Source organism: Trachemys scripta, chromosome 1, assembly GCF_013100865.1.
Source record: "Trachemys scripta elegans isolate TJP31775 chromosome 1, CAS_Tse_1.0, whole genome shotgun sequence".
Classification (NCBI taxonomy): domain Eukaryota; kingdom Metazoa; phylum Chordata; order Testudines; family Emydidae; genus Trachemys; species Trachemys scripta.
The window spans coordinates 139,646,083-139,658,667 of NC_048298.1; positions in this window are offsets into that span (position 1 = coordinate 139,646,083).

A 12,585-nucleotide genomic window follows, 5' to 3' on the forward strand; every position below is an offset into this window, starting at 1 on the left:
TGATGTCATGGAATCCTGTTATGGTGTAATATGTTTACTTGTACTATGCCCATATTCTTATTTAGACTATGTACAAGACCCCTGTAAACCTCAAACTGAGACAGCCCCAGCCCCACACAGGCAATGGCAGAAACTCCTGCTTAATCACTAGTGCCAGCCACTAGGAACACCTACCTTTCTTGCACTACCACCACTGTCCCCTTCCACAGTGGAAGAAGTCAGAAGAAGAGCAGAAGTAGGTTCACCCGTAGCAGATTCATAACACTGCTCTCTGCTGACCTATGGCTGCTCAGTAGAGTCATTACAGTATCTAGAACTTTTAAGAATGTAAAAAGATTGGAAATGTCCAAAAAGGGAGCTCGGAACAAACCCTAAATCCTTTTGCTGCTTCTAAACTAGCAAAGAAGCTCTTTATGCCTAAAACCAGACATGTAGTGCTTGTGGAAACTCTGGGATAAAGCTGCTGTGAAGCAGGGGCATTGTGCTGAATGGTTACAGAACTTGAGGCATCCCAACCCACCTGTCCACTGACACCCTCCCTCCCCCCGGAAGCTGCTGCTCTCATTACAGAAGTTTGTCATTGCTGGGATGTGGATGCTGAACTTCTCCATGGAGAGAGACCTCTGTGCATCATGCCCAGAAGATACAGGCGGTTCCAGAGTGCATGTGTCCTTAGGATGCCACATACATCCCTCTTCTCCCAGCACACACATCGGCAACAAACCCATCCTGGTCTAAGAAACATCTGCATCTGGAGAAGGTTTACTAGTGTTTGAAAGACACGCTGATAGGGAAAAGGGCTAAGGGGAGATTAGGGTCTTCTCTGCTGTGTGAGCCACCCTCATCATATGCCAGCTGAAGGCACAGGTGGAAACACACACACACACGCACGCGTTAGAAAGGGCATTACTCTTTTATTTTGGATGTTGTATAATAGTTTGCTGGTGTTATTGTAAACCCCAGTAATTCTGTAGTAGTTTGGGTTGAGAGCATCTGTGTCCTTGTATATTGGGGTAATTAGCCCATCTGACCATTTCAGAGAAGTGGCTATTTTGGAGGGTTAAGTTAAAACCTTGAAAGGGCTTCCAGGGTGGGTTCAGTGCTGTGCTTAAGCACCATATAAAATATTACATACCCTACATAAAGTCAGGAAATGCCAGTATCAAGGTTGCCTGTGCAACCTTAATTCAGCCCCCTTTTGCATATGCATTATGGTACAGTCTTTAATTCCATGATCACATAGTATTGTCCCCCAAAACCCCTGCCCCATTCAATTCACGGGGTGGAGAGTGCTTACTGAAGGGGTAGCTATTCACTGTTTAATTTAATTTTTATCATTCAATGTGTTATGTACTGCCCAGGGCCCACCATCCAAACACTGCACTGAATGCAGACTTGTTCATTTTCTCAGGAGGTTTTCTGTGCTGCTTTCACTAGTATTTTAGTGCTTCACAAACATCATTGTATTTGTCTTCTCAATTCCTCCAGAAACATTTCCACATAAGGAAATTTGAACTTGGGTGTTCTCCCCTCCTTTTTGTTTTCCCACTCCTTTTTGAAATGAACTTACAGCTGCTAATTTAAAAATAAAAGTGACCAAGTTTTAAAATTGTGCTAATTCCAAAAGCTGTGATTTGAAGAATTTACTAACATTTGTCAAAATGTATAATATTGCCTGCAAAGCAGAAATTATCCTCATGTTACATGGAACTGAGGCACAGAGAAGTAAGGCTAAAATTGTCAAAAATATCAACTAATTTTGAGCACCCAATTTGAGACACCTAGTCCCTGATTTTTCAGAGTTCTTTTCTCTCGTCTTTCAGTCAGACAGCATCTCTGTAGCCAACTTTTCCCTTCTGCTAATGTTCATCCCCCCCAAATCTCTTTTCTTTTAAGGACCTCAAAAGAGAGTGATGGGTGGAATAGTCCATCCCCTCATTATTTTGCCACAAACTAGATCTAATTTCCAAAACCAATTTTGGTTCATTGACTATCACTCCTGTATAACTCTTGTTTACCAGTCATCTTAACACAGAGGTACCAGTAAAGCCCATTTTGTTTAAATTAATTCAGTCTTTCTATCTCTTCCTTACATGTTTCTTAAACAATTTTATATAACAAGTCTGTGATGGGTTAGACCCCCATTCTAGGATGCCACCTGATGTACTGAGCTTTCACTAAGCCTGCCTGCTCTACTAGCCTGGGCTCCCTCTCCCTGTTTTGCTGAATTAGGCTTTCCAGCCTCTGGCAGCACACACACGCAGGTAGGGATGCACCAGCGGTAGAGTCACACAGTCTCCAAATAGCTTTCTATGAGAAGACTCAGCTAGGAAATCATCCAGCACTCAAGTGCAGCTCCCCTCTGAAAAGTACACCCAAAATAATATTGTCTTGTGCTGTAGAGAAATCTATGCAATGTAAGCTCATAAATTTGCCCCCTCCCTCAATGTGGAGGAAGATATGCACAACTTCTTCCCCTGACACCTCCAGTTAGAAATTGCACAAGCTGGATTTAATAATAAACAAAACAAGTTTATTAACTACAGATGGCAGATTTTAAGTGATTATAAGGGATAGCAAACAGAACAAAGCAGATTACCAAGCAAATAAAACAAAGCACACATACTAAGCTGAAGATCTTAAAAGAGACTGATTTCAAGAAGTAATTTCTCACCCTAAACATTGACTAAGGCAGAATGCAGAGTTTCTGTAGCTTAGAGTTCCAGATATTTCTCTTTACAGACTAGACTCCTCTGTCTCAGTATGGACTCAGCCCTTGCCTTGCCAACCGCTCAGTTCCTTTGTCTCTTCAGGTACTTTCAGCAGTCTTTCTTCGTGGACAGGAAGCCAATGGAGAAGAGTCCTGTTTGCCTTATTCCCCAGCCTTAAATAAGATTTACATAAGGCAGGAATCTTTTGTTTCCCAGTCTAGACCTCCCCCTCCTTTTAGTGGAAAATTACTAGAAGTCCAAGATGGTGTTTAGTAGCAGGTGACAGGACCACCTGACCTAGTAGTATTACACCTAGGTCCCAAGACGCCTCTCAGGAAGGAGAGAGATTAGTATCTTCAAAGTCTTATTGTTTCTTCCTAATGGCCCATCAAAGCTGATGGCCTATTGTCTGGTAGGTGTCTCCCAAATACACACATAGTTGTAACAGTTACATAGTCAATATTCCTAACTTTAGATACAGAAACGATACATGCATACAAATTGGATAATCACATTCAGTAAATGGTATCAGAGGGATAGCCGTGTTAGTCTGAATCTGTAAAAAGCAACAGAGGGTCCTGTGGCACCTTTGAGACTAACAGAAGTATTGGGAGCATAAGCTTTCGTGGGTAAGAACCTCACTTCTTCAGATGCAAGTCTTGCATCTGAAGAAGTGAGGTTCTTACCCACGAAAGCTTATGCTCCCAATACTTCTGTTAGTCTCAAAGGTGCCACAGGACCCTCTGTTGCTTTTATTCAGTAAATGGTAACCTTTCCAATGATACCTTACAAGACCCATCTTGTATAAAATATATCTCAGTTATGCCATATCCATATCATAAGCATATTTCCATAAAGAATATGGGTGTAACATCACATGGTCATTGTGACAATTTATTAACTCAATTTTATAGTTGATTAGGGTAAATGTGTAGGCCCAATTTTCACAACACCACTGACCACATCCTTGTCCTACAGTGATTAATTAACAAACTTGTATACTATGAAATGAGGGAAAGATATTGCCTGCTTCATGGATTTTTTAATAATTTTTTCACACAATCTGGCTGTGATGGAATGGAGAAACTGCTAGCAAGCATGGCAGGAGTTAAAGAGAGACTTTGTGCCCAGCTAGGCCCACCCCATTATACCTGCAGCCAATGCCAGGCCTGGAGGAGGGAGAAAAGGAGAGAGCCCAGCTTAGTTTGGGACTGACTGGTGAAGAAGCAGAAGCTAGCTGCCTGCCTGAGATGAAGGGTTACTAGCCTGCCAGTTAAGGCAGCCACCAGAAAGTAAGTGATGTGGCAGAGACCTAGGAGCCTCAGGCAACTGAGGTAACTGGATAACTGAGGGCCAGAGACATTGTGGGGTTTGGCCTTACCAAATGTATAGCTGCCCCACCCGAAGGAACTTTGGACTGTGGCAGGATGCTGCCCAAGGTCTGTGAGTGGGTGCTATTGGAGGCAAGCCACCCAGTGAATTGGACTACAGGGGCCATGCCCCAAACTGAAGGGACAGTGGTAGGAAGTAACCCAGGGCAATGGATTTAGACTTCATGCTGTGAGGGGCCATGATTCTGGGGTTGACTTGCAGAAGGCCCTGGGCTGGGACCTGGTAGCGAGGGAGAGCCCAGGTCCCTCTGCCTTACTACCTAAAAGACTGAGGCACCTTGAACAAGGAAACAAGGTGCTGGAGGTCAGGGGCACCAACCACTAGGTTGCCTGGCCCTCCAAGCAGGGCCGGCTCCAGGGATTTGGCCGCTCCAAGCAGCCACAAAAAAAAAAAAAAAAAAAAAAAGCAGCCGCGATCGCAATCTGCAGCGGCAATTCGGCGGAAGGTCCTTCGCTGCTAGCGGGAGTGAAGGACCGTCCGCCGAATTGCCGCCGAATAGCTGGACCTGCCGCCCCTGTCCGGGGTGGCCGCCCCAAGCACCAGCTTGCCAAGCTGGTGCCTGGAGCCGGCCCTGCCTCCAAGCACCCTGTTGCACTGGCATATGGAACTGAACCTTAAATTACTACAAAATGGAATTAGTAGAAAAGCATACGAGCTAATTAAATCCATGTACTGCTCCATCAAATGTAGAATAAAAGCAAATAAAGTGAAACAGAGGTCTTCATGAAATAAAGAGGAGTAAAATAAGGATGTAACCTCAGCCTGAGCTTTTCAACATATGCATCCATGACCTGCTTGTTGTATTGTAGTAATCCTTGATCCAGAACTCCCACTAAACACTCCAGAAGTAAAGTGTATATCTTTCTTTTGTCATGCACCTTGTCATCTACAACAGTATGATGTGAACATAAGAACAGACCAGATCATATAGAGTCAGACCAATGGTTTATCTAGCCCAATATCCTGTCTTCCAACAGTGGCTGGTGCCAGATGCTTCAGAGGGAGTTAACAGAACATGGCAATTTTGAGTGATCCATCCCGTTGCCCAGTCCCAGCTTCTAGCAGTCAGATGCTTAGGGATACTCAGAGCATGGGGTTGCATCCCTGACCATCTTGGCTAATAGACATCGACTGACCTATCTTCCATGAACTTATCTAGTTCTTTTTTTAACCCAGTTATATTCTTGACCTTCACAACATTTGCTAGCAATGAATTCTAGTAGATTGGTGAGGCATGATTTATTTCCTTTTACAAAAACTGTTTTGACTCATCCCCAAGATATTGTGTTCATCTATGTCTGATAATTCTGTGAATGTAAAATGATACTGTTCTGATCTGCAGAGTATGTGTAAAACACTATCACAGGCATAAATGACTGCGCAAGGTGCATGGTAATGATGAATTAGGCCCCAGATGCTTACTCTATCCTGGGCAAAATTTTCAAAAGTAGCTAAGTGAATTGGGAGCCTAAGTCCCCTTGACTTTCACTGACTCTAAGGCTCCCAGTGCTTAAGTCACTTTTGAAAATGATATTTTGGCTCCGAAATCACTTAAGGTCAGATTCAGAAAGGTACTTAGGAGCCTAACTGCTTCTTTAGGCATTGAAGTCCAATATTTAGCCCCCATTAACACTCCCCAAACCACTGCTCTGCTTCCATCTAACCCTGTAGGTGTCTAAATTTCCAATGGTGGGTGTGTGCAAAGCTGCCTAAGTCCTGATGCAACCACACAGCTAATCAGCTGCTTGGTGCCGTTACCCATGCTTAAGCCCCAGCAGAATTTTCAGATTAGGTGTTTTCCCCATCTCTCCCCAGAGGGGCCTGAGCTAGTAGCCATGCTCTGCACTCACCTAACAAGCACAAAAGATAGCTGAGGCAAGCAGGCCATATCTGTGTCGCCAGTAGTCCAGTGGTTAGGGCACACATCTGGGAGATGTAAGTTCAAATCATAGCTCTGCATGATTTGGAGCAGGGTCTTGAACTCCAGTCTCCACATCCCAGGTAGAGCAACCGCTAGGTTATTGGGTATTCTGGTTATGGCTTTCTCAATCTCTCCTGCTGGAACTGGTCCATTTCAAATAAATAATTAAATATTTATTGGTTCAAGGGTCTGAATCTGGGCTATCAAGTCAATTTCTTGCTTTTTCTCGCTATTTGGAAATGTGGTCCAATTAATTATTTACACAAAGTGGGAACAGCTCTAGAAGGAGAGACTGAGGAAACCCTCCACCCCCACCCCAGGATACCCAATAGCCCAGTGGTTTGGGCATTCACTGCAGAGGTGGGTTCAAGTCCCTCCTACTCCAAATCAGGCAGACCAGAGATGTGGTCTTGAGTCTCCTGCATAGAATCATAGAAGATTAGGGTTGGAAGGGACCTCAGGAGGTCTTCTAGTCCAACCTCCTGCTCAAAGCAGGACCAATCCCCAACTAAATCATCCCAGCCAGGGTTTTGTCAAGCCAGGCCTTAAAAACCTCTAAGGAAGGAGATTCCACCACCTCCCTAGGTAACCTATTCCAGTGCTTCATCACCCTCCTAGTGAAATTTTTTTCCCTAATATCCAACCTAAACCTTCCCCACTGCAACTTGAGATCATTGCTCCTTGTTCTGTCATCTGCCACCACTGAGAACAGTCTAGATCCATCCTCTTTGGAACCCTCTTTCAGGTAGTTGAAAGCAGCTATCAAATTCCCCTCATTCTTCTCTTCTGAAGACTAAACAATCCCAGTTCCCTCAGCCTCTCCTCATAAATCATGTGCTCCAGCCCCCTAATCATTTTTGTTGCCCTCCACTGGACTCTTTCCAATTTTTCCACATCGTTCTAGTAGTGTGGGGCCCAAAACTGGACACAGTACTCCAGATGAGGCCTCGCCAATGCGGAATAGAGGGGAATGATCACGTACCAAAATCTGCTGGCAATGCTCCTACTTATACAGCCCAAAATGCCGTTAGCCTTCTTGGCAACAAGGGCACACTGTTGACTCTCATCCAGCTTCTCGTCCATTGTAACCCCAAGATCCTTTTCTGCAGAACTGCTGCCTAGCCACTCGGTCCCTAGTCTGTAGCAGTGCATGGGATTCTTCCGTCCTAAGTGCAGGACTCTGCACTTGTCCTTGTTGAACCTCATCAGATTTCTTTTGGCCCGATCCTCTAATTTGTCTAGGTCCCTCTGTATCCTATCCCTACCCTCCAGGGTATCTACCACTTCTCCCAGTTTAATGTCATCTGCAAACTTGCTGAGGGTTCAAGCCATGCCATCTTCCAGATCATTAATGAAAATATTGAGCAAAACCGGCCCCAGGACCAACCCTTGGGGCACTCTGCTTGATACCAGCTGCCAACTAGACATGGAGCCATTGATCATTACCCTTTGAGCCCGACGATCTAGCCAGCTTTCTATCTACCTTATAGTCCATTCATCCAGCCCATATGTCTTTAAATTGCTGGCAAGAATACTGTGGGAGACCATATCAAAAGCTTTGCTAAATCAAGGAATAACACGTCCACTGCTTTCCCCTCATCCACAGAGCCACTTATCTCATCATAGAAGGCAATTAGGTTAGTCAGGCATGACTTGCCCTTGGTGAATCCATGCTGACTGTTCCTGATCACTTTCCTCTCCTTGAAGTGCTGCAAAATTGATTCCTTGAGGACCTGCTCCATGATTTTTCAGGGACTGAGGTGAGGCTGACTGGCCTGTAGTTCCCCAGATCCTCCTCCTTCCCTTTTTTAAAGCTGGGCACTACATTAGCCTTTTTCCAGTCATCCGGGACCTCCCCTGATCGCCATGAGTTTTCAAAGATAATGGCCAATGGCTCTGCAACCACATCAGCCAACTCCTTTAGCACCCTCGGATGCAGTGCATCCAACCCCATAGACTTGTACATATCCAACTTTTCTAAATAGTCCTTAACCTGTTCTTTCACCACTGAGTGCTGCTCATATCCTCCCCATACTGTGCTGCCCAGTGCAGTAGTCTGGGAGCTGACCTTGTTTGTGAAGACAGAGGCAAAAAAATCATTGAGTACATTAGCTTTTTCCACATCTCTGTCACTAGGTTGCCTCTCCCATTCAGTAAGGGGCCCACACTTTCCCTGACCCTTTTCTTGTTGTTAACATACCTGTAGAAACCCTTCTTGTTACTCTTAACATCCCTTGCTGGCTGCAACTCCAATTGTGATTTGGCCTTCCTGATTTCACTCCTGCATGCCTGAGTAATATTTTTATACTCCTCCCTGGTCATTTGTCCAAGCTTCCACTTCTTGTAAGCTTCTTTTTTGTGATTAAGATCAGCAAGGATTTCACTGTTAAGCCAAGCTGGTCGCCTGCAATATTTACTATTCTTTCTACACATTGGTATGGTTTGTTCCTGCAACCTCAATAAGGATTCTTTAAAATACAGCCAGCTCTCCTGGGCTCCTTTCCCCCTCATATTAGTCTCCCAGGGGATCCTGCCCATCAGTTCCCTGAGGGAGTCAAAGTCTGCTTTTCTGAAGTCCAGGGTCCGTATTCTGCTGCTCTCCTTTCTTCCTTGTGTCAGGATCCTGAACTCAACCATCTCATGGTCACTGTCTCCCAGGTTCCCATCCATGTTTGCTTCCCCTACTAATTCTTCCCTGTTTATGAGTAGCAGGTCAAGAAGAGCTCTGCCCCTAGTTGGTTCCTCCAGCACTTGCACCAGGAAATTGTCCCCCTTCACTTTCCAAAAACTTCCTGGATTGTCTGTGCACTGCTATATTGCTCTCCCAGAGGATATCGGAGTGATTGAAGTCCCCCATGAGAACCAGGGCCTGTGATCTAGTAACTTCTATTAGTTGCCTGAAGAAAGCCTCATCCACCTCATTCCCCCTGGTCTGGTGGTCTATAGCAAACTCCCACCACGACATCACCCATGTTGCTCACACTTCTAAATTCAATCCAGAGACTCTCAGATTTTTCTGCAGTTTCATACTGGAGCTGTTACATATAATGACAGGTTTCAGAGTAGCAGCCGTGTTAGTCTGTATCCTCAAAAAGAACAGGAGTACTTGTGGCACCTTAGAGACTAACAAATTTATTAGAGCATAAGCTTTCGTGGGCTACAATGCAACTCCCCAACCTTTTCCTCCCCTGCCTGTCCTTCCTGAACAGTTTATATCCATCCATGATAGTACTCCATTCATGTGAGTTATCCCACCAAGTCTCTGTTATTCCAACCACATCATAATTCCTTGACTGTGCCAGGGCTTCCAGTTCTCTCTGCTTATTTCCCAGCTTCTTGCATTTGTGTATAGACACTTAAGATAATTTGCTGATAGTCCTGCTTTCTCAGTATGAGGCAGTAGTCCTCCCCTCTTGCACTCTCATGCTTCCTCTTGGTATCCCACTTCCACACTTATTTCAGGGCTTTGGTCTCCTTCCCCCAGTGAACCTAGTTTAAAGCCCTCCTCACTAGGTTTGCCAGCCTGCTTGCGAAGATGCTCTTCCCTCTCTTCGTTAGGTGGAGCCCGTCTCTGCCTAGCAATCCTTCTTGGAGCACCATCCCATGGTCAAAAAATCCAAAGCCTTCTCTCCGACACCACCCGCGTAGCCATTCGTTGACTTCCACGATTCGACGGTCTCTACCTGGGCCTTTTCCTTCAACAGGGAGGATGGACGAGAAAACCACTTGCACCTCAAACGCGTTTATCCTTCTTTCCAGAGCCACACAGTCTGCAGTGATCTGCTCAAGGTCATTCTTGGCAGTACCATTGGTGCCCATGTGGAGAAGCAGGAAGGGTAGCGATTCGAGGGCTTAATGAGTCTCGGCAGTCTCTCCATCACATTGTGAATCCTAGCTCCTGGCAAGCAGCACACTTCTCGGTTTTCCCAGTTGGAACGGCAGATAGATGATTCAGTCCCCCTTAGGAGGGAGTCCCCGACCACCACCACCTGCCTCTGGGTGGGGGAGTGCCCTAACTACTGGGCTATTGGTGCTAAAGGGGACTCTCTCTTTGAGAGAGGGCTGCCTTGGCCTAGGCATCTAATTGGAGGATTGGGCCAAAAGAAATCTGATGAGATTCAAGAAGGACAAGTGCAGAGTCCTGCACTTAGGACGGAAGAATCCCATGCACTGCTACAGGCTGAGGACTGACTGGCTATGCAGCAGTTCTGCAGAAAAGGACTTGGGGATTACAGTGGATGAGAAGCTGGATATGAGTCAGCAATGTGCCCTTGTTGCCAAGAAGGCCAACGGCATATTGGGCTGCATTAATAGGAGCTTTGCCAGCAGATCGAGGGAAGCGATTATTCCCCTCTATTCGGCACTGGTGAGGCCACATCTGGAGTATTGCAGCCAGTTTTGGGCAATAGACAGGATGTGGACAAATTGGAGAGAGTCCAGCGGAGGGCAACAAAAATGATTAGGGGACTGGGACACATGACTTACGAGGAGAGGCTGAGGGAACTGGGCTTATTTAGTCTGCAGAAGAGAAGAGTCAGAGGGGATTTGATAGTAGCCTTAACTACCTGAAGGGGGGTTCCAAAGAGGATGGAGCTCTAGGCTGTTCTCAGTGGTAGCAGATGACAGAACAAGGAGTAATGGTCTCAAGTTGCAGTGGGGGAGGTCTAGGTTGGATATTAGGAAACACTATTTCACTAGGAGGGTGGTGAAGCACTGGAATGGGTTACCTAGGGAGGTGATGGAATCTCCAACCTTAGAGGTTTTTAAGGTCTGGCTTGACAAAGCCCTGGCTGGGATGATTTAGTTGGTATTGGTCCTGCTTTGAGCAGGGGTTTTGACTAGATGACCTCCTGAGGTCTCTTCCAACCCTAATCTTCTATCATTCTATGATCTAACTCCAGGAGAGGGCTGACAGCTGAGAATCCTAAGCAGAGGGAGATACTGTCATGCACCCAACTGATGGGCTGGAGATGGCCCAGCTCAATGGCAGATAGGTGCCTAATGACCTTTGTGAATCTGGGCCCAACATTTCCACCCCTTTCCTCTGCATTGCACTCCTAGCTACTTTAAGCAGCTCCCCGCTCAGCTTGCAGGCTTTGAGAAGCCCTTTCTTAGGCCCCTTATTCTCCCACACATGGTATGCGGGGCCCGGGGGCCTGACTCAAGGCTGAGGGTGAGGCAGGGTGCCTAGAGATTTTATGCATTGCAGTGCCCAACTTCTTTGTGAATCAAACCCTTAGGTGATTTTGAAAATGTTACCCTTCCTTTATCACCAATGGGGATGATCTCAATAGAAACTTACGCCCCCTATAAACCTACAATAAATAGGTCCTACACATCAACCTGGAAGACAAAAAAAAAAATCACAATTTCAGAAAAAGCCCCAAATAAACTAAACTAAAATCTCAATCCTGCAGCTTGTTTTACATAGGCAGACCCCTAAATTTGGCTCCCCAGAGGCAAAGGGATCCACCTGCATGGAACAAGGTGCAGCACTGGGGCTTAAAATTGTATTACAGGGACGTAGAATTTGGAAGCATTTTAACTGATGCATAGAGCCCTGCGTGGATACAAAATTTATATCTGCATCCGATCTGCAAACAGGGTCCATGGATATAAAACGGATATCCGCAGATTTGTAGGGCTCTGCTGATGCATGCTCAGACCTCATAAAACACACAAGAGGAACTTCATATTGGCAACACGGATCATCCAGCCAACTTGACATTTTCATGTTGCCCACATAGCATTTTCAGACTCTGCAAAGTCACTTACACAAATAAAAAGTAAGTAAGTTTCTAACCCTCATGGTTGTGGATTAACTTGCCAAATGTGAAGTGATTGTAAACTATGCTGCATTTTCTTTCTGAATGGGCAGGTGCTAATGCAAAAGAATGTGAGTGCTAATGACACTTTATATGTCAGCATTCACTATATTTAATTCATCATTTTAGCAGGTTGGGTTGCGGGAGAGAGGGATAATGAAGACAAAGGAGAATGGGGAAGGAAGAAAGTGTGGGAGGAATCAGTAGTGATCCTAAAGGTGAGCTTATTTTACTGTTTTTGCTATATGCAATACATAAAAGTTTTTTTTTAAATAGTAACTAAAGTCATAGTCTACCGTTGATCTTTATACATGCCTTTCACTGACTTCAGTGGGAGATCCCCTGTGGATTTGAGGGGAGTATGTGGTCCTAAAATTACATCCTGGTCCATTGATCATAATTAAATATGGAATTGAATCCTCCTCACAGCATAAGTGTGACACCCTTGCATTATATATCCTCCAATAAAACTATTCAGCCGTATAATCCAACCGATTCTACCATATGAGAGTGAAGTGTAGGGCCAATTATACTTATTGGAACAAAACCCCAATAGAAACCCTACACCTGTAGTTCTTCAAACAATTACTCCAGTACCCAGTAACCTCAACAATAACAGAATAGAACTGGGTAGACACCCCTGCTAATAAATATAGAAGACTCATCTTGGTGTCAACTCAGCCAAAGCAACTAACATGCCTCCACCCCAAAACATTAGAGGATCCAAAATTAAATT